The sequence below is a fragment of the Peromyscus maniculatus genome, chromosome 16, assembly GCF_049852395.1.
Source record: "Peromyscus maniculatus bairdii isolate BWxNUB_F1_BW_parent chromosome 16, HU_Pman_BW_mat_3.1, whole genome shotgun sequence".
Taxonomy (NCBI): domain Eukaryota; kingdom Metazoa; phylum Chordata; class Mammalia; order Rodentia; family Cricetidae; genus Peromyscus; species Peromyscus maniculatus.
Window position 1 is genome coordinate 18,590,760 of NC_134867.1, and position 23,638 is coordinate 18,614,397.

Below are 23,638 nucleotides of genomic sequence, written 5' to 3' on the forward strand. Positions count from 1 at the left end.
GTGATTTTTTTTTTTTTTTTTTTACTCTTTTGCTGTTTCGGAGGGAACATTTAAAGTCATCATTTAAAGTCTAAAACTATGACATCCACATTTGCAACCTATAAATCCTGGGAGAGAAAAGAAAAGGCAAGGAGCCTTTTATTTCCTCCTAATAAGTATTAATTAGATATGTGTGCTTTTATATCTAGCGATTTTTCAATATGTTCAATATGTAACTGTTGAATAGTCTTCTAACTAACACAGACCTGTTTACTTTCACCATTTCATCATAGAAAATTTTCTTCATCTTATCTCTGTCCAAAAATTCAAATGAAGGCAATTACGTTAAAATTCACTGTCTGGTTTTACACCTTTAACTCCCATTGCAGCTGGTTAGTGAGTGTGATTTAGTTAATGTTTCCTTTTGGCTTCCCTTCCAGACATGAGTTTTCTGGCCCTTAGAGCAAAGCTCTGTCTGCATCTCCCTTCGTTTCCTGAACAATATTCTAATTTGAGACATGTCCCCCTGTACACCTGCCCCCAGATATCTCAACAGAAGTTAAATAACAGACCCCCTCCAACCACCCGCCCCAGGCAGAGAAGAAGTATGCCAAACTCCCCACATGGCGTTCAAAATTCTTTCGCACAAATTTATCCCTATGAGACCACAGCATTCCTCAGTCCTCCACTTACAGTCTTGGTTCACATATTGAACTCTAGCAAATCAGGTGTTCTTATCTTCCGAGGACCAAGACGCCCTGCCTCTCCCTTTGCCTAAGAACTGTGTTGGGAATCCTTCCTTTCTCATTTCCATGCTTTCTCTGTCTTGACTTTCACTTACTCTAACTGCCCTACTGGGAAGCTTCACTTTATTTTTCCAACTGGAGTAATTTTATCCTTTCCCCCGGACAACTGAAACTTTCCTTCTGCACCTTCCCATAGCACTCACCAACTTTTAACTGAAATAAATTTGGGGTTACACAAAAGTTGCAGAGTTCCCATAGTGCCCACCCTCGAGTGAGTTTCTAATGTTAACTGCTTACATACCCACAGCACAAGGATTGAAATGATGCATACTACTAAGCAAATAGACGTTTATTGGATTTTTTTTTTTCTGAATGTACTTTTTCTGTTCTGAGGTCAAATTTAAGCTCCCACAATGCATTTAGCTGGTTTCCTTCGTCTCCTCCAAATGGTGTCACTTCTTTAAACTCCCCTTCTCTTCCGTGACCTCAGCAACTCTACGTTATGCTATCATTTCATTTTTGTACAGGTCTATTTCTTCACTCTGCTGCAGATGGCCTGTTGCATCCATGTTTTCTGTGTCTCACAGTACCTATCACATGATAGGCATTCCATAATTACAACTTAACTACGTGTCAGAAACAATTAGAAAGGACAGTGAGAAAAGCTACCTAATTAAACACTGATGTGTGGGTTATGAAGTCATCCAAGTTACTACAAAGGTTAGAGAGAAGAAGCTATAAGACAAAATTCTCTCTGCAAATATATTTGAGTGCACTTTCCCTAAGACACCAGAACAGGCTGCCCTTCCGGCTCTTCATGTGGTGACACATAGGAAGGGCAATCTTTTCGGCCAAGCATGTAGCCTGAACTGCTGGAGTTAATCATTATAGACTTTGTTTTCCATGTCAAGGATGTATCCTGGTTTCTTGCACAGACTACTGATCTAAAGTAATTATCCCTGACTCCTATATACCTTGGCTCTGTCCTGTAGCTTTCTGTTGAAAACTCTGGACAGAGAACTCTGGTCCTCCTGTCTTGGGCCCTGTCATCCAGCTGATTCTATTCCAAATTCCTCACACAGATGGCTGATGACGGTGTCATGATACCTTAAACCATGATGCAAGCACTCACCTCCCCATTAGAGTCCCTGTTGTCTGGGTTTTGATGGGCTCTGTCATCATGGCCTTTCTGGCTCTATTGCAGCCAGGAGGATACTTTGCTGACAGGACCATGCTTTTTGCATAACATCACACCCACCAGCTCTTTTTTAGTCACTACCTTCTATTGCCAAGTCCCAGCATAGTTCAGAATTGTGCCCATCCTCTTTATGGCTCAGTTGTCCCTATTTCACTTTGATGGAGGCCTCAAATCCCTTTTATCTGCCTAAGCCTACCCCTCCTCCTCCCTCCTGTTCTAAAGTCACTATGTGTCTTTTTCCTCCTCCCACTTTACTAGCTTTGGCCTGGGAAGAGTAAACTCATCTTTCCAGGCCACAGAAGCTTTGGTTTGAAGCTATGGTTTGCAGGGACCCAAAGGAGGATGCTTTTCAATATGAAACCCATGCATCATTAGACTGAGATCTTCCACAAGAATTCTGAAGCATCTATGGATGGGATAGAGTACAATTGAACTGATACATGTGTTCTAACTGAAGTATGAATGTATAATTTTTCACTTTCTCTGGGATGCTGTACTGCAAAGAAGGACTAGAGAGTAGGGTCCCACAGAGGTGTTTTGACATCAGGCTTAATAAAGTATGAAGAACTCTTTAATAAATAATGTTCTGCTTGGTTAACAAATAAAGCAGAATGCACTGGCTAGACTTTGAAGTAAATCAAATCATACATGCAGCTGTGTGACTGGTTAACTTGCAACAGTCTCCTCACAGCAATTCAGCAATGCTCAATGCAACAGTGCACAAATAAGACCAGCAAATCATAAATGCAAGCGCCTTCAGTTCAGATACAGAATGTCAAATTTTAAATACTCCAAAGGCCCCATGTAGTGAGAAAAGCTTCACTGCTGTTGATCTATAAGCATCCTAATGATAGCTTTAATCTCTCTAAGACCCTTCTACATATCCACCTGTTCACACAATGGCAGGCACATAGATACACATATGTCCTGTCATCTCATGTCTCTTGCCTTATTATATACAAGCAGTTGACAAGAATAAACTAGGGAATGGGATAGTGTGTGGGCAGGCTAGTTTATTCAGCTAAAATTATTTCTGATCAGCTTTTTATTATGATCTAAAATAAACTTAAAGAAATAGAAATTAAAAAGAAAGGGATGAAGAAAGAAAGGGAGGGAGGGAAGGAGGGAGGGATGGAGGAAGAATGGACCATCCTCCTTTTAGAAATGAAAATGAGGTGCAGTGCTCCTAAACCACACATTAGCATGGGGAATTGGCAAGTTTCAGACAGATTTCATGGGTACCTCTTCGGTGATGGTTCTCAGAGTTGTGGCAGATAGAGGGAAGCTTGGGCCTGTTGGCCATTTGCACTTCTCTGGATGCTGTGTGCTTAAGCTTCTGGTCCACAGAGCTCATCTCATGTTATAAACTGATGGACAGCTGACCAGTGTCAGCTCAGCACGACTCACTGACTCCAGCTGTTCAGCGGTCTGGAGGGACAGACTGTCCTGCTGCCTGCCATTCTGGTTGGCTACATGCTCCACTCACTAAAGCTTTGGCTGGAAAGCCAACCACGATGTAGTAAGATGCGACTAGTACCAGGCAATATTTTGATGAAATAACTTGCTGGGAGGGTTCCGTTTCAACTCCAAAGCCGTGCCAACCATGCCCATATGCCCACATTTACACACCATGCCAAGCCTGTTCTGTGGTTATGATGACAAAACCATTAAGTTGCCATTTCAATCCTTTCCCAAAGCTGTAGGTTTAAGCACCATTCACCTGTGACTCAAAGTCTTCTTTATTAAACAATAGCATTTGAAAAATTTCACCCTCTATATACCTATATATACATACTTCTTCAATATCATTTGAAAAATTTCACCCTCTGTACACTTATATATACATATTTCTTCTTCTTCAAGTTAATGGAAACTGAAAAGGAAGGACCAATTAGCATTTAATGTCACATGGCAAGATTTCAGTTTTGAGTAGTTAAAATGAAGGTGATCTTTATCTGTTGAGCCTTGCAATATACTTTACGTGAGACATGCCCTTGAATTCCAGTGTTCTATAAGGTTGGCAATAGTTTCTGTATTTTGTGGAGGAGGAAACTGACTTAGCAATTGAAGGTGTCCAAGGTTATATAGCTAGTAAGAAGAACTAGGTGTGTGAGTCCAACCATTGTAATCCCAAAGTTTATACTCTCAATTATTATTCCACACTATCTTGTATATGACTGGAAATCTAAGCATACACTTAGAGCAGTCATCCGTAATAGAGCAGGGCTTCCTGCCCCTAATTACCCTACACTGAGATGAGTTTAGAGTTTGCCTGACTGCATATTTCTAAAAAGAGAAAAGGAGAAAAAAGCCAAGCTATGGGGCTGGAAAGATGGCTTAGTGATTGAGAACACTAGTTTCTCTTCCAGAGGACCTGGATTCAATTCCCAGTACCAACATAATAGCTCTCAACTATCTGTAACTCCAGTTCCAGGGGATCTGAAACCCTGACACAGAAATACTTGCAGGCAACTAATGAATCATTCTCCTTTAAGAAACGAAAATGAGGTGCTAATGCATATACACTAATACACATAAAATAAAAATAAATAAGTTACATAAAAAATTAAGCTAAATACATCAATATTTTGGTTTCTATAAGTGGTGATTGTTATGCAAATTCCAAACCATATAAAAAAAGAATATTTCCTTTTCATTCCCTAACAATGATGGAATTCCTGTTTTCTTCACAATTGTGTTTGATAGCTATCCAAACATGTACTGGTAGGAATGATTTTCTTAAAAGCATCATACTCAAAACCCCGATGTTAAAAATGGTGCTTGTGTTAGAAAAGAGGAAAACCTGGTTGATACAAAACTCAGTCCAGCTGCAGGCATGCAGTTCTGAAGGGAAGACATGCCTCCTGATGTGCTGGGTGCCCAGCAGCTGGGGAAAGTGGGGATGAAATGCCCTGATGGGGCCCTACCAGAGAGTAGGATTGGTTAATCTCTGTCAAGAATAAATGCCTAGTACTCCTTTGTCCAAAGTCTCAACAATATATTCTTGCTATCAAAATATAAAATTTAAAAACTATTTACTAATTTATATCTGTATTTCTTTATTTGAAGCTTGTGCTTACATTGACATTTATATAGAAAATGTAAATCATATAATGTCTATGTTAATCCATATAGAAATTTCTATTTATTATTAGTGCTTCTATAATCTGACTTTTTATGCATCCATGCTGTATTTCCCCCCAAAGCCTTAAATTACATTTGGTTCTTTGTTATCCTTAGCGCAGAAAGGAGATTGTTTAAAAAAAAAAAAAAAAAAAAAACTACTTTCCACAGTGAATGATTTATTATTCAAGTCTAAACTCAACACAAAAAGGTATAAATGCAAATACTTATTCACAATAAATGTGGTGCCCCAAGGCACTATTTCTACCTCATAAGTATTTGGATATTATATTACATTATATTGTCTGTCAAGCCATACTTCCACCACATTATTTTTATTCCTTCCTATTTACATAATGTGCGAAAAGACAATGAGAGAAAAGGTGTATTGGGTTTTACTCAGCCCATGAGGCAGGCTGTGATTGTGAGGACACAGGTTGAGAGAGAAAGGACACGTGGCCCACAAATCCCCTTGTCGGCCAGAGAACAGTTCATCTATGAAGTGATTAAAAATGGAAGAAAATCTTTCTAAATCGCATTCATATCTACATAGGGGGAGGGCAGGGAGAGACATCAGAGGACAAACAACCATTCAAAAGTAAGCAAAATTTTGTTATTTTCCAAGTTTTTCTTTCATTGCTAATTGGAAATACATTAAGTTAATTTTAGCTATTATTGAAAATAATAACTAATCTAAATACCCACTACTAGGATGCTAATAGCCACCACACTAAGAAGAGTGTGTATTTTCCAGTTGTTTTTGAAGCAGGTGTAGTTAAATGATAATTTTGTGTTAACTTGTTAATAGGAGGTATTACTTGAATACCACCATGGATACAGCGATGGACAGAGGCCCTGACTCTCGGTGTCTTATTCTCATGGTCTTGTAAGCAGGGCAGGTGCACAATGAAGGAAAAGAGGTTGTGTGTGCTCTCACTGTCAGAATAAACTGAATAGTTCCCAGAGTACTCAGCAATTCCTCTGACTCCAGATGTTTACGGCTGCGCTCTATAACTATCATCATCAGTCCTTTAAAGCACTGCACCTAAATCATGCATACTTCTTCCTGTATTTAAAATTTAAATTATATCACTTAAATAAAGGGTATGTCTAGAAATAGGCATGAAAATTTTGTTCTGTACAATCAGGAACCTTCATTTTTCCCATTAGATAAAGCCAGGGTTTTACCCTTCATTTCATGGAAACTTAGTAGCCATTTACCAGAACTACATTTACAGTATTTTAAAATCTAGCACAGTGCTTAAACTAAAAAACTGTCTGAAATAAATTGATTTAATTGTTTAATTTTTTTGCATATGAAACTGCCTAGGTTCATCTGGCAGTCTTTTTATACTTTTCTTTGTATTTTGAATATATTACTTCTCTGCTCTATTGAAATGGTTTTCCTGTGAGTTTGGTCATTTTCTTCTGTAAGGGTTTAGAGTATTCAGGTGGTTCTACACTATTTCCTGAGAACTCTGAGGTCTACCCACCACAGATGTCACTCAAGTTGTTTCCTAAACTCAGCATTTTGCTAACAATTTTTCCTTCCACAGTTCATTGCAAAACAATACAGTTGTTTTTCATTGGTGCCAGATATATTCATTAATAATATGTAAGTCATTACATGGATTTTTAAAAATTCTATTTATTTTTCCAAGATCAAAGTTTCCAATGATCATCCCCATCAAAAAGGAACAACCTGTTAGTTAACCCTGCAGAAGCAGTTATTAATATATGGAGTGAGTTCTGGGGCTTAGGAACATCCACCCACCAGATCTCTCTGAAATTCCAAGATATGGTTAGTGTTCTTTTTTTGTAAGTGACATACAATCCTGGTAATAAAAAACTCAAAGCATTGGAAATCCCAGCTAGAGCAATGTACTGAGAGGCAGATGGGGCTGGTATTTACAAGAATGAATTTCTGTCCCTGCTCTACTACGAACCAGCTTCCTGGACCTGCACACACCATTGAATCTGCACAAAATACTTTCCCTGGGACTTGTTTTTCACACCTGTAAAATAAAGATAATTGGACTTGCATTTCTGGGCTCCCTTTCAACTCCAACAGGCAGTGATGCCGCAGTTCTGACAGGACAGTCAACACAAAGGTAGTTCCTAAAGCAGCAGCACAAAATGAACTAAATTAGGGATGGGTGGTTTTTAATATGTATTCAAATTTAGACTTGCTCATCACTTTTTTTTTTCTGAGAACTGATTGAGAATTTCATCCAGTGGTTCCTTAAGTAGGAACTTTCAAAACTCGTTTACTCTAAAAATTAACATACTGGTTCCTGTCACTTAGACTATTTTTAAATGGAGATTTGCTTAATATCGCTGACACAGATTATAGTTATAACAATACTATGAACATTTAAAATTAATACATGAATTATGAAGTATAAGAAGGAATAAATGCATTTAAATGTATTCATTTATTGACCATCTAGAAATCTGTAGTATCATGTAGATAACACTGGTTCATTGACAAATTGTAATAAAACTAAGTAGAGGGGACTGAGCCTACTCCTAGTTAATACATGCAAGGGTTTGCTCTAATTTAGGGGAACTACAACGTGAGAATCTCAAGTTTAAAAATTAATGCAATGAGGATCAGCAAATGTGGGAAACAAGTGACTGACTTCTGAACTGAATCCACTTTGATGTCAGGACAATCAGACTGGCATGGAAAAGCATCTGCCAGGAGTGCTGGCACCATCAGCACCAGCCCTGAGCCCACTCCCACTTCTTGTCATCTTGGTCCTCAGTCATCTTGTCTCTTGTCTATGCTTTCTGTCTCTTACACCTCTCTCGATAACACATCGTTTATTTTCCTGTGATTGCCTTTCAGTATCTGTCATTCTCAACAGAGTACCCCAAGAAAGGAGATGTTTTTTGTCAGCTTGTTTCAATCATGCTTCTTGCATCCTCCACTAGGCTGGCACTCTCCAATTATTCACTATTGTTACTCCATTTGCTGAAGAAATAAAATATTCATTTAATTATCGTGTATCCAGGTATAGATCTGGATTCTCAGCTAAAATTACCAAAAAATGCATGACCAATATGTAATTCTCATACAGAAGAAGAGACAGGCCTATCAGATCAGTTTGGTTTGGAAAGCTCATGAGGATCGCTGGACATATTATTGCCTCCTGTAATTCCCACACTCAAGAAGTAGAGGCAGGGAAATTTGAATAAGGTTTCCAGAGACACTGACTTGAAACAAACAAGAAATGAGCTTGGCTGCTAAATAACAAAGCTGGTGAGATGGCTCAGTGAATACAGGTGTTTGTCACCCCTGGTGACTTGAGTTTGGTCACAGGGTCCACATGAAAGAGACAACTGACTCCCAAAAGTTGTCCTCTGGCCTCCACATATACTCATCTGTCTGTTTCTTTCTATCTCTCTTTCTCACTCTAACTCTATCACTCACACACACACATACACACAGAGAGAGAGAGAGACGGAGAGACACAGAGAAACAGAGAGAGAATGAGGGAGAGAATATAAATAAATATACATATAATAAAAAATTTTAAAATCAATAAGTCCAGCTGTCATGGCACAGTGCCAATGTGTTCAATATGTGAAAACAGAGCAAGCAGTGGAAGATCCAGTTGAGCTACTTCAGCAGAATCATGATGCTAGAAAGTCTGTGGCTGTAGGATGTTGTCCCTGACATGATCTTATCATCTGATTTTTTACCAGCCTCATATCACTGTCCAGAATCTGCACACTTAGGGGGAAGATGTGACTCAGTGTTCAAATGCTTGCCTGCTATGTAAAAATCCTGGGTTTGGCTTCCAGGACTAAAATACAAGTATTTACTTAAGGGTAAGACCAGGATCTCTGTACATAGCTTTATGCCTTAAGTCATACTCAGATATGTCTACGATAACCAGATGACAGATCTTTCTTGAATAATATAAGGGAATTTTTGTTCTGTAAAGTTGAGATTTAGTCTTTGGAAAACGAAATGGAACCAGCTGAGATGGCTCAGTTGGTAAAGTGCTTGTCCTGCAAGCCCAGAGACATGAGTTCAGTCTGACGCTCCCTCTTAAAAATGCCAGGTGTGCTATGTGTGCCTCTAACCTCGACTCCAGGAGCGGAGACAGGTATCCCATGTGGCTCATTGGCCAGCCAATCTAAGAACTTATGAGTGCCAGACCAATGAGCATGCTGTCTCAAAGCAGGTCGGTAACATTTCTGAGGATGACACCCAAGGCTGTCTGCAGGTTTTCACATGCGTGAGCACACATATGTATGCACACACAAGAGCACACACATATCAGTAAGAATTTGGAAAAATTAAACACATGAAAAGTTATGTAATTTAGAAAGACTGGGCAATCTAGAAAGAATGTCACTACAAAACAAAATAGCCTCATTAAATGTTTTTTTCCTGAAGTCATACATCATCAAGTGCAACGTGTTAAGTTTTCTGTTTTGAGTATTTTCATTTTTACAGGAGTTTCACACACCAACACACATTTTTCTTTTACTGCTTCAGGACAGCTTCCTTGTAATTTTCCATGCTCTGTGAAGATCGTTATCATAACCACATTGCATTTATTACAAATAGGTACTCCGTTCGAACAGCAGTTTAACTGGATTCCATCTCACTGGCAACGCTAAGCGGCTTTGTATTAGAAGTAAGTTGAGTTAATGGGACTCTGTTTGAAGGATGTGCTACCTGGACCTGCTGTTGCCCAGGTGTTTCTTTAAGGGGTCCGCAAATGAAGGGAAGAAGCCTGCTGTGCAGAGGATAGGAAAATTATTATCATTTGCTTTCCTAAATTGAATGAGAATTTTTGCTCAGCAGAAGCCTCTTGACTGCAGAAGTCTGAAATTGCGTCCTGCTGGTAAGAATGCCTGTGTGGGGTGGTGGGAATTTGAACATTCCACTTTCCTTCCAATCGAGTAAATTTTATGAGTTTGCTCCCAGCCTTATGGAAGTGTGCTATCTCTCCTTTACAAAAGAGAAGAGGTTTGTGACCCCTTTACACAACAGTGAAGAATAAATTATGGTTAGGTAAGTGTTCACTTTTTGCTTAATAAGTAATTTTAATAGATTTTTAAAGGGAGAAATCCTTTCTCTTTGATATAAATTTGAGTTAAAATTCTTTAATGAAGAAGATGGACTTTTTATACTTATTTTACCAACTGAACTTTCTACTTCTTGGACGCTAAGCTCATTTGCTGGGTAAATGTTTTTGGTCATTAACAAAATTCTATTTTTAATGATTATATACTTCTGCTCTGGATTCCACCCATCAGCGTTCCTTAGCCTCTGCATTGTCTTGGTTAACGCTTTGGGTGCTTGCGGTTCAGTTTTTTTCTGATACTAAGATTTTGAACTCCTGATTGTTTAGGTTTCACAATCTTTGCCTGTCTTTCCACTTTCCCCTTTTAAAAGCAACTTGCTATATGTTGTGCCTTTGCATAAATATATCTACAAGTGTTTGCAAAATACTTTGTTTTAAAGAAAAAGAATAAGTGTATTTCTTTACATTTGCTGATATATAAAATAAATGTAATTTCTTTTCAAGATGTAGAAAAGTCTGTTTGTCTTGTGTAATATGTGCAGCTTTGAAAGTCATTTATATGCCAGGTATGATGGTGCACGTCTTTAATCCCAGCACCCCGGAACTTGAGAGGCAGAGGCAGGTAAATTCATGAGTTCAAGGCTAGCATGGTCTACAGAGTGAGTTTTAGGACAGCCAGGGCTACACAGAGAAACCCTGTCTCAAAAAAATCATTTAGCAATGTGTCATGCTTATAAGTTCATATATTAACCTCAATCTCCTATAACTTTGGAGTATTTATTGTTCCCTTGTGAGTAGATGGGGAGAGTAGTGTATATTTTTCACTTTCTCCCATTCTTTCCAGATGATATTCAACAAAAACCCTTCCTTTCTTCTTGTTCTCTTTCTATGTCTCCTTTATTTCTTTGGAGGCAGGACATCAGGAAAGGTAGGATGGCCTTGAACCCTCACACATCGCATCTCCTGTCTCCACCTCCTAAGTGCTGATGTTATATGTATGAATCACCATTTTCAGTATATGTCTTCATATACTCTTCAACAGGTCTGTATTTCTTATGCTCCTTTAAGTTGACTTGTTAGATTTAAAGGGCGTCTAGGCACTGAGAAGAGAGATACCAGCCATAGTGTTATGTATTCAAATTACTTTGTATTACATACTATTTTTTTTGTTCATCATTTTAGTTCTATACTTTAATGACATTATACTTTATGTTCAAGTCAGTTCCAATCTTTGCATTTTGGATTTCGTTCTCTAGTTGAATACATCTGGTGCTTACAATCGATCCTTTTCTGTTTTTGTCTACAGTCATTACTTGGTTGCTTGGAGTATTCCTTTTAGTGGTTCTTTCAGAAGGGGCTCCTGATAGGATTGTTGCCAGAGAGCCTGTACACACAGACTCTTTATTCCTACTTTCAAACCTTAGTAGTGGCTTGACTGACTGGTTGGCCAACCAGGGATTCCTGCAACCAAGGGAAATGCAATATTCCCACGGCACCCTCTTCCTTGTTGGATATCTCAGCTGCTACTGTTGTTATTTTAAGTTCTACCAAAATTCATCCTCATGCAAACTTCTAACAGCTCCTTCAGATAAAGCCCCTCAAATATTTCCCTTCCCTGAGATAAAAGGGATAATTCATAGAAGAAAACTTCTTAAGAGCAGTGTAACTCCAGCCTCATGGGCTTAACATTCTGTCCAGTTAATACAGGTCACCCACCATCCCTCCCATACAAGTCACCCACCATCCCTGCCATCCCTGCACTCTCCCCACAGCATTCTTCTAAATCATGTAGAGTTATCATTTAGGGACGGAGAGCGCTGCTGGGATATCCAATGCAAAGGCATCATTTTAGGCTGAAGAAACTGAATGGGAAGAAACTGGGAGAGGTAAAGAGTTGCTTTTTGTTGTTGTTTTTTTTATTATTAAGCCACTACTAGGAAACTGTCAAGTTTTGGACCCCAGTGACTTCCACAAAAGGATTCTTTCCATTTCCTCTGCCCTCCGGAAATGCAATGATCAGAAGTGTTTCACCCCAGTTAAGAGGACACAGCAGATGCCTGACACATGGGAGGGTTCACACAGTCTGATAGCTATAGCTCCTTTCCACATTCCAGCCATGGAATGACACACAGGTAACCAGATTATGACTTCCAGCGGGTTTGTTGTGAAACACATACACTGACATTTTATTTTCCTGTTTCTTTTGAAAAAGACGTTTACTTTTTATTTCTAAATATAAGTCTGTGCACATAGATGTGGGTGATCGGGGAGGACAGAGGTGTCAGACCTCCTAGAACTGGAGTTACAAGTACTTATGAACCATCTGATGTAAGTGTTGGGTGGGAGTCAAACTCTGCCATCATTTTGAAATGTCACTAGCTTATGCTGAACATGTAGACTAGATCCTCTATTCAATACACTAATTTGGCCTCAAAAATCCATTAACGAATATTGTCATTAAATTAAGTAGATAATTACTTTGGATACATATGAAATGTACAAAATCCTAGGCCAACTGCAGCTGGTAGTGGTAACAGTGAAGCTAGCCATGTGATACAGTGAGAGACTTAAGAACAAAGACATCACACCAGTGCAGCACACACACACAATTACCCTCCAAGTGGAAGCATCAACACAGTTAGCAAATTCCTGAAAGCATGCTGGAGTCATCCCATTCAGGCAATAGAGAACATTTCGAAGGTATTGGATGTCATAATTTGAAATTACTAGTGTTTGATGAAGAGGGAAGCAAGTGGAATTTTGTTCTCTTGTAAGATACCACAGATGAAGAATTACACCTAAAGATCACTTCAATTTAAATATTATTCTCATACTCAAGAAAATGTAGTGGAAGATACAAGACCTCACCCGAGACTACTTAAAAAAAAAAACCCTCATGGAGTTCCTCATATCAACTTTCTTCAATTTAATTGTTAGCTAGTAGGGGTGGTCTGCCTTTGTGCACCACATGCATGCAGTGCACGGAGAGGTTGGGAGAGGGCATCGGCGTGTTTGGAACTAGAATTAAGAGACTGTTGTGAGCCGCCATATGTGCTGGGAATCAAAACGAGGTCCTTACAAAAAGCAGCCAGTGCTCTTAATCACTGAGCAATCTCTTCAGCTCCTCTCTCACGTTTCTAAAATATCCTTTTTTCCAAATAACTAAATAATTTTCTAGCCCTTTAAAATACTTTAAGGTTTATATCAAGGATATATCTTTTAATATTCCTAGAGATCACTATGCTAAGCAGAATAAACAGATTCTGAAGGACAAATATTGCATGTTTTCTCATATATTAAATCTAGGCTTTGTGAAGGCCGAAAAATAGAAGGGGGACCATTTAGGAAGAGGAAGGGGACTCCAGAGATGTGATTTATGACAGAGTGAAACATGTAAGAGGAGGGTTGGATCGAAGTGTGCTACATGCATGTACAGAATGTCACCAGTTATTCTGTAAAAATAATGCATGCTAATAATAATATCTTGGTTAGAAGGAGGTTTTGTAAGCCTGGAGAAACAATAAAACATTAGATATAATTCTGGCAGTTGAGGATAGCTATCAATATTATTTGGAGTAAGTAATATTTTTATTCTTTTCAACTATCTCCAGATGCATTTCTATCCAAAAAATACAACAATCAGACCATGTCAAATATGCTTTTATAACTTCCTGTGTTTACTTACATAGATTATGAGTCTTTTTATTTTAGCAATTTTTCTATATACATTTTAATGACTTCTCAACATGTTGAGACTGATAAGTGCATTTTAATATCTTTATATGCCTCACGGGTTTCTTTATTATACACTTTTGTAATAGCATTAACATCCCCAAAGTTCCTCCCATGTTTAGGTCTCACTGATGGTCCCTCAGTGCTGCCTTCAGATTGATCAAGTTTGAGTAAAGCTAACCTTGACGTTCACTTCTGGATGGTAAAGGTGAAAGATTATTCTGTCTGAGGGAAATTATTGTTTTTTTTTTTTCTTAGATCCCACCACATTGATAAAACTTACATACTCTTTTCACTTTTCATCCTTCATCTAGAAAGGGGTTTCTAACTCCTATCCTTACACAAACAACATTATTGCTAAATACTTGGTGAGTTTCTCCTTGGTCAATCACATCTGACTAGGTGGCTGTTTACTGTTCTTGCTGTTAGACTTTTATATTCCAAGTTTAGAAGAGAAAAGAATTTGCGGCCCCGGGCGGGGGGGGGGGGGGGGGGTCGGGTCGGGTGGGAACCCTACTGTCGGAGCTCAGTCTTGTCTCCTTCCTCCAGGGTTGGGGGGTGGGTGGGGACCCTACTCTAGGAACTCAACCATGCCTCCTTCCTCATAGATTTCATGCCATTACCATCCCATATTGTTTCTGTCATTTACTTTTCCTGCCTGTTTTGCCAAGCACTGGAACCACCTCACACGAGGACCTGAGACTCTGCGGAAAGTTTTCTTTAGGGACTGTAATTTAAGAACACGGTCTTATAAATATGCCTACCACAGTAAGGTAATTCACCCGAGGACGTGACTCCGTTTGTCCTCCACCTGCTCCTCTGCTAGGAAAAAGGAAAGAGGAAGGGGAATGAAGAGGGAGAAGTGAAGAAAAAACGATAGGAGGATCGATAGGGTTTTTTGAATCTGAAAAATGACAGATAATTAGTACTGACACACTATTATGTAATATTTTCAAACCTTGTCCAACTTTAAATTAATATTTTTATAAATGTTAGGGTTTTCATGATGTTTAGCATCCACTTTATATATAATCTTGAGAACAATTTCAATCACAAATGCATGTGAAATTATTATTTTAGTTAATACAATTCTGCAAATAATTAATTTTATCCCTTACAAATCACTGCCTTACCTTCTGCATCCAAATGTCCTCCATTTTCTACATGTGATATGAATGGTCAATGAGTGTAGCCAAAGGATGCCAGAGGGATGTATGGTGATATTTTATTTGTACTGAAATGTGATTTTATTTGTATGTTAATAAATAAAGTTGCCTTGGGGTCAGAGCTAATAGCAAGCCATAGCAGAAGCTGGGTGGTGGTGGTGCACGCCTTTAATCCCAGCTCTTGGGAGGCAGAGCTAAGTGGATCTCTGTGTGTTCAAGGATACAGCCAGCATGGAGACACATGCCTTTAATCTCAATACCAACCATAGAAGACCTGGAGGTCTGTACAGACAAGCAGTGACGAGGAAGTCATGTGGTTGGGTTTACAACCAATGAGAAGGCAGAACAGAAAGTCAATAAAAAGGATAAACACACAGGAAGTAGGTCTCTTGCAGAGGGAAGGACAGCAGCAGCAGGAAGGGTAAGGAGGTTTTTAGTCTCAGTTCTTAGCTATTGCTCTGACCTCCTGGCTTTTAACTCTGTATTTGGCTCTGCGTTTCTTATTTAACAAGGCAGTTACATCTACAGGGATGTACTTCTTCTTGATAGTTTCTTTTCCTTTTCAGGTTTCATGGACCAGAATCTAGCAAATGTGAATGAGCACAGAGGCTGATAGAGATGGGGGAATGGCGATCACACAGAAATCCAGTCAAAGGCCTTGATTACAAAATTACACTCTTCACTATGAATACAGGACCGTTAAACCTTCAGGGACTCATCATAACTTTAAATCTGAGTGTGTCCCTGTGGGCCAATTCTGTAGCTGGAATATAAAAAGCAAGCCTTTTATAAACTTAAAGCTACAAATAATAAAAAAAAGAAAAAACAAAGTTGGTAAGTGAGGTGTCAGAGCAGAGATCAATAAAGTGGCAGTCACCAAAGACACACACAACCTGTCATCAAATGGTTTATAAGGTCGGCCTGCAAAAGAATGAAAGCAGTAAGCAATATATTGAACAGATCTGTTTCTTTGAAATCAAAGCCTGAGTTTTCAAACGTGAAAAAGATAGAGCCCTGAGTATGCAAGAATGCCTAGTCAACCCTGGAAGGGCTTACCCTTTTTTTCCTTCTAGATAATCTGTAACTAGAGCCGCTACCCCTAAGTGTCTGAATAAATTACAGCATCACACCAGACAGAGTAGCAGCTAGGGAGAGTAAGGGGGTGCTCTCCTTGTGAAAGGGAGATGCAAATTAGCTCATCATACTGAAATTAAAAAGGAATATTAATGAGAATTAATAATTCAAATTGGGGAGATGAAAAGGAAATGCTAATCTATCACTTCTGTGCTGAAGTCACTCTTGACTTAGTCTTACGACTAAAGGAAACTACATAAAAGCCGAAGTATAACATTAACTTTATAAATGAAACGTAAATGACTTTCAATTCCAGTTTCAGAGTTTCTTAAAGGCCCCAGAGTGTGTGCATCAGGAGCTCCACCAAGGGCGAAATGTATCCCAGCCCTTGGAATCTAAGCCTTTGGAATATGTGCAGGGGACAGTACTTTGAAGACCATTCTCTGTGACTCTTGTACACATTGAGTCTTAGGACAACTGTTTGAGGAGTTTCGTGAGGAGAGAGGTCATATGATCCTGACTTCCTCTCTGCACCCTTACCTCCTTGCCCTGCCTGGCTTACAGCAATGTAAGACCCACTCCATTTACTTGCTAGTTTTGCTGGGGGATGCACAAAAGTGTTTGTTTGTCTTAAAATTTAATTGCTTTTAGTTTGTCTGCTTTCCAATAACATACAATTAACTTTTGATGTAATTAACAGTTACTCAAGTTTCACTTACCTTCACATCTTCATGCTCATCCAGAAAGTTCTATATGTATGGAGGAGAGACTTCCAAGAATATGGCAAGTGGGTTGTCTCCTTTCCAAGGGTGTCAGCTGGCCTTTGAGACTCCTGAGGTGGGCAGCAGAAACGCCAATCTTAAGCCAGTGGGGCTTGGTTATCTCTAAACAGAGCAGAAAGATGGACACCTGGTCACATGTAATCTCCAATCACCAGGATCTGACATGGACAAGGTTACTCTCGGTAAACTAACAGCGTTTCTAAATTTAAATTTGGCTGAGGCTTGTTGCTCCCCGATTTAGCTCAGTGTTGTCATTTAAAATTTCATGACATTGTGAATCAGCATCACAGGATGACTCCAAATACAGAGCAGTCGGCTGGGGTTCCTATGGTGGTAACTGATGATTTTTTCAAAGAATGAATTAAGTAGGATAGTTGCTCACTTTATTTTTGATATGTGGTGCTGAATTCATACAGAATTTCTAAGCCAAGGTTGATGAGGTCCCTTAGAAATACATATTCACACAAAAGTCTATAATACCCTGTAAAACATAAAGATGGGGTATTTTTACTAAGTCCCCATGGAATCTTCTGGTAATTTTGCTGTTTTCTCTCATGTGGGCAATGCTTGCAAAGATAATTAGGCATACACAAGGATAAAAATCCTATCTAGTTCATATGTGTGGTAGTTGATGTTTTCCTACTCAGGAAAACCAAAGTTCTAGTGTCTTTGCTGAGTGACTTGAGCAGAGGTTAATAAATATTAACAGAAAAGGGAGAATAAAACACTTTAAAAATTGATAATAAGCCATGCAAGTGTTTTTCTGAAGGGGGAAAGGAAGGAAAAAGTACAGGTAAGTGTAATATCATAAGCAAAGTGACAAGTACACACTATAAAGCAAGCATGGAGGACCTTGCATGACAAGAGCTCTCATGGAAGAGGCCCCAGTGCCACTCAGCTACCTTCCTATTTCCTGTGCTCACCAATAGAAATAAGGGAGATCATGTGACCATGTCGTAGACCATTAGCAATGGGAAATATACTGAATAAAAATACTAGGAGAACTTTTATTGATTAATACAAAGATTCACAATGCTTTTCACTTTTACACATTTGCTGAATAGGGAGAGAATACTTGGAGGTAGGTAGCCATCCTGTTACTATAATATAAAACTCAATAAAACTTCAGAGAAGCTTAGGTATAGACACCTATGGATGAGCAGCAGAGCCAATCCTACTAACGTTGGAAAGCTGCTGGTTAATACCACCAGGTTTGGGGCTGCAGAGATGACTCAGAGGTGAAGACCATTGGTTGCTCTTCTAGTGGAACCAGGTTCAGTTCCCAGCATCCACATGATGGCACACAAGTACTGGTAACTCCAGTTCCAGGGGATCTGATGCCCTCTTCAGACCTCCTCAGGCACTGCATGCATGTGGTGCACAAACATACACTTCAGCAAAATACTAATAAAACTAATAAAAATAAAAGAATACACTGGAATTTCTACTCCTTGTAAGGAGAAGCCTTTCTGGTGGACAATATCCTCTCCAAACTGCTAAGCATGTGTTCTACAGTGACTGTAGTGATGTCTCTCTCCACTCTTTAGTGTGTAGTCTTTAATTAGGGGAAGGTGCCATTCTGTACAGTCAAGGATGGTGGTAAGTATTTGCCTTCTTTTCAACTCCTAAGTGGGTTATGCACATGTGGACTGATGGGACACAGGGAATGATAGATTTTATAACAAAAAGGAGTGGGAAGCCGAGATGCAGGTTAGGTTTGGAAGAATAGGGTCCATCATTGAAGAAGTTGAAAGATAGGGGCTCATTGTTGGCTCAGTGCCCAGATTATTACATTATTCAGATCTTTAGTGAAAGGATTTCAACTTTCACCTCAGAGTCCTTTCTTATGATCTTGACAGTCCTGTGGATTCTTTCACTGAAATACTTTTCTATCTGTCCCTTTACTACTGCCTTCCTTTCATCTACGTTTCTTCCTCGGGCATGAAAAGAACTCACCATCTCTTTCCTTGATGATATCCAGAGACTCTTCAATACATTTCTCCCTATTATTAATTACTGCAACATGTCCTAGAATTGTCTTAAGATTTAATACTTTAAGACATTGATTTTATGACACCCTTCTGTTCATAACACAGGAGTTCTCTCCAGGGCATAGAACTGTCTGAGTTCTTCTAGATGTCCTAACCCCTTCTCAGTATTCTAGTTGGTTTGGTGGGAGGATTGGTCCTTACTCTGGAGGTATAACATAATGAGCTCAAGATAATTAGTGTGCCCCAGTCTCCAAAGACAATGAGAGGGATCAGTAGATCTCTAGTCTGGGCTTTTGTTGTCCAGGAAAATGAATCACTTGTGTTTTACTGAACATTTACATGTAAACATGGAACCTGTTTTCTGCTACAACTGAATGCATAGACATGATGCCATCTTGGAATTATGAGAAGGGAACCTGCCAGAAATGGGTGACCTCTAAGGTATCAGCATTGAGAAATGGGAAGGGGGCTGGGTGATGCACATGTTGCTTCTTTCCTGGATAGATGTTTGCAGGAACAGCATGGGCTTTCCAGTTATCTGGGAGCTGAGAGCTATTTTTTGGTTGCTTCAGTTCACATTGCTGTTTCTGTTTCTTTGTATTTTTAAAAAAAAACTTTCAACCTATGTATCTATTTAGCATTTATGTACCTTATTCTTTATTTCACTTCTTATTCATGTTTACTTTTTCTTATAATCCAGCCCTCTCCCCACAGAAAACATTTCCAGAGTCTCATATTTTTTGAAAAACTACATTATATTGGCCACTGTGGACACCAACAGAGACTCTCACTGTCTATAATTCCATCTCCTAATAACTCTATATTTTAATTTTAGTTTTCTAAATAACTGCAGACCTTTATATTTTTATAGGTTTGTTTTTGTTTATTTATGTGGTGTTTCTGTGTGAGTATATGCCACGTGAGTGCTGCGGCCTGAACTGAGGAGCAATTAGATCCCCTAGAGCTAGAGTTACAGGTGGTTGCTACTCCCTGACATGGGTGCTAGGAACTGAACTCAGGGTCTCTAGCAGGACAGTCCTTCCAGATTCCTGCCTTACAGAAAATCTGTCAGATATTCTAGGCCTGTAGGCCGAAGATGGATGTCCCAACATTGCAGAGGAACCTTCAGTGACTGGCCAGGAAGCCAGATGTTTCTGTCATTTCTATAGTATATATCTACACTATAGTATATATCTACACTTCCTGATTTCTCAAGTAATATTATCTCCTTCTCAGGTCTCTGATGGAGTTGAAGATGAGATAGTTATAGTTACACTTTTCCTTGTTACCAAATTCAGAAAAGAAACTCACAAAAGAGGCATAAAGTGTATAAGGTTGAGAGACAGAAAATCTTAAATTGTTTATGTAAGAAAATGTTTTGAGGTCTAAAAAGATAGTTTTGGGTTGGTAATATAAGTTATGATAAAAATGGTTTATGTATAAAACTTTGAATTCATCAAGATGAGATAGATAATAGAGTAATTTCTCTAAATGTGCCAAATACAAATAGACTGGATATTGTAAATATAATTTTTACTTGGTGATTGTTCTTATTGTATATAGTTTTACTATGTTAGAGTTAAAACTCTTTTATTTAGGAAAAAAAGGAGGAAATGTTGCAAGGTATTTGATTACACTGTGTAAAGCTATATCATTGGGATTGGTTTAATAAAAAGCTAACTGGCCAATAGCTAGGCAGGAGGTATAGGTGGGACTTCTAGACAAAGATCGCCCTGGGACGAAGACATGGGGAGTTGACAGCAAATGCAGAAGAAGCAGGATATACAGAAGGAGAGGTAAAAGCCACGAGCTACATGGCAGCATGTTGGTTAATTTATGTTATAAGAGCTAGTTAGGAACAAGCTTAAGCTAAGACCAAACTTTCATAATTAATAAGTCTCATTATACCGGATTGGTTTCAAATTCACACTCGTTTTATAGCCTCCCCATCATGGACTGGAGGCAAACTCCATTGCTTTGGGCTCCTGGATAATGTGGGTCTCTATTTTTCCCCCTTCTCTCTCTATCTATTCTTTCTTCAGCATCACTTCACCAAAACCATGCCAATTGTTCAGTATTTAATATGGCTTTTTGCTTCTTTCTCTTCCCATATTATATTTCCCCCTGCATTATTTTCTTCTCTTAGCATCTAGTGTTATCTTTAATTTTTACAACTGATCATACTAAAACCTTGCATAGAAACTTTCAATGAATTACAAATATTTTTGGGATATGAATAAATATTTTATGTACTTTCATATCCTCTAAACCTTGTGTTAATATCCAGCCTCTTTCTGGGTACAGTGGTGTGCACATGTAATCCCAGCACTTTGGAGACAATGTCAAGAACATTGTGAGTTTGAGACAAGCCTGGGTTGCAAAGTGAGATCCTATCTATCTCAAACATTGAAAAGGAAACAAACCACATCACAGCATTATTTCCAGAAATTAAGGACCCTTTCTGTTTGCTTCATTTTAGTTGTACAACATTGAACAAAGTGCTTAATAAATACCTACCACTCCATAAATGTAAGTAACTCATGAACCGTATTATCAAGTTTTGCTTCATGCTTTCATTTCTTCATTACATATAAGCCGGTTGAAGGTAAGTATATATCTGGTATATTTGTTGGTAACTGACAGCAGATGCCATACAAGCAGCAGAGTTAAGAGGTATTTGATTTGTTAATGTTGATAATGCACTGTAGTTCCTTTTTAAAAAGCTGGTTTCTCTTCTCTTATAAATGGCTAGGTTATTACTTCTCTACATTATTAGAAATAAGCAAGGGAAAGCATTATTTTGTCAAAAATCAGGGAAAATAGAGGTATGTCTCATTCTTTGCTGAGAGGGCCAGGCAAATATCATGACAGCCTGCCCTAATAACTCAGTTAAGAACTAGGTTTTGGTCCATGCTTTTTGGAACTGAGCAAGCAGTTTCTGAGGAAGAGTCACAAACAAAGGACAATCAATTTCCAACACTCCTGACAGCAAGGACAAGGAGGCCTGCTTGCCTGAGCCATAAACAGCTCAAGATGATAACCAAATAAGGACAAAGCCTGGGACTTGTCCAGGCCTGCCTCCAAATGGAAAACTGTACCCTGACCAACCCCTGACTAGTGCTGGCCAATTAGAATGTACTAATATGATTGCCACTTGCTTAATCCAATCATATCTTAAGTGACCTAACTCCCCTAGGACCCCACCCCCTCTTGGCTGTGCTTAAAAGGAGCCCACACATCCCTCTTTGGCTTTTCGCCATCTTGTCTTTTTGTGGAATGGCAGGCCTCAGCATGCTGGAATAAAAACACTCTTGTTGATTGCATACATGGATGGTGGTCTTTTATGGGACTTCTCTAGGAATCCAACATATGGAAATATCCTAATACTATGTAAGTTCTACAGATTAGTCATGGAGAATCTCTGTGCATGTGAACAGCCTTCCAACAAACTTTGAGTTAAATGATCAAACTCTCGTGCTTTTAAATATGGCATGATTTGTATTTAAAACCAGAGGCAAAATTCCCTATTTTTGATCATTAAAAACTTAAGCTTTTTGATTCATTTGGAAAATAGTTACCTTGGCTACACATGAATTGCTGGATATTGAATATTCATCTGAAAGGAACCAAAGAAATTTCAGTGATTTAAAGGTGGCTCTATTCTGTGATTCTATGACATGATACACAGAACTCACTCTCAGTGAAGGAACTATTTCCTAAGCAGTCTAGCATGAGAGCCTGCAGAGGAAGCCGGCAGCAGTGACATAGGACACAAGGGAGGATGTATGTCAACAGGAGGATGGTATCATGCTTGTGTCCTCAGGGCTCCTGACTGTATCCACCATGGCTAGGCAATGTTTTCTGAATAAGAGACAGGCAGACTGGATAAGAAATTCCGAGGTTAAGAAATCAAGAAGCCAGGAAATGGAACAGTAGAGAATGAAAATGTACTTGAACAAAATTCTTCAGCCACCAGTCCTGAAAAGCATTGTTGAAGTTTTCCTGGGGTGTAATTATTTAAGAAGTAACTGCCTTTGGTCTTCTACAGACTATTGTTCAGTTCTGTATCCTTTCTAGATAGAGGATCCCATCTATTAGGAAGCTACAGAGAAGGAAGGATGGAAGGGAGAGTAGAGAAGGAAGTCATTCTTCATGAAATGAAGTTTGAGAATGACTACAAAGAGTTCTTGAAGGAAAAAAAAATCAGAGAGCAGCCTATTTACACCTTTCCTCCAGAGTACAGAAAGATATTTCAGGAAGTCAGTGAATCATGACTTAATACTCAAGTGTTTTTTAACAAAATAGATCCCACCAGAGTGTTAGTCATGCTTTCATTTCTCCTGTGGCGCAGACTCCAAAGGGTAGGTTAACTCTGTACCATTAAGCTTTGCTCTTCTTTGCACATATGCATATTTATGTAAATATATAAATATATATTCCCATAAATAATGAGCTTAACTGAATGATGAAAGAGTGAAGTCTTACACTCCACTTCTTACCTCTTTGTGCATGTTTTTCTGACTTCCTGGTGTGGTCAAACTGATTTCAACCTACAGAATTTTCTACTGGTAAGGTTTAAAATTTTTTTTATTAATTTCCAAATCTACTGATAAAATTGAGTTTGTCTTTTTGCATCAAAACTTGAAACATATTCTATAATTATAGTGCTAGCCTTTATGCTTCTTTTTAAAATGATTATTTTGTTAGGAGTAGGAGATTGCCGGCTCATGTTCCTATCAATCTGGGCTACTTCTAGTTTAAAGATATTGAGTACTCTTTGACAAGTTCCACTAACAAAA

General features: G+C 38.7%; 1 protein-coding gene across 2 annotated transcripts in view; it reads right to left on the reverse strand.

The window, feature by feature from the left end:
* Nucleotides 1-23,638, reverse strand: part of Hs3st5 (heparan sulfate-glucosamine 3-sulfotransferase 5) — a 281,180-nt gene that overhangs the window by 156,056 nt on the left and 101,486 nt on the right. For both annotated transcript variants that reach the window (XM_006984313.2, XM_016002798.3), the window contains exon 2: nt 16,786-16,950. The gene's annotated coding sequence lies outside the window, so the exon portion shown is untranslated. The remainder of the gene's footprint in view (nt 1-16,785; nt 16,951-23,638) is intronic.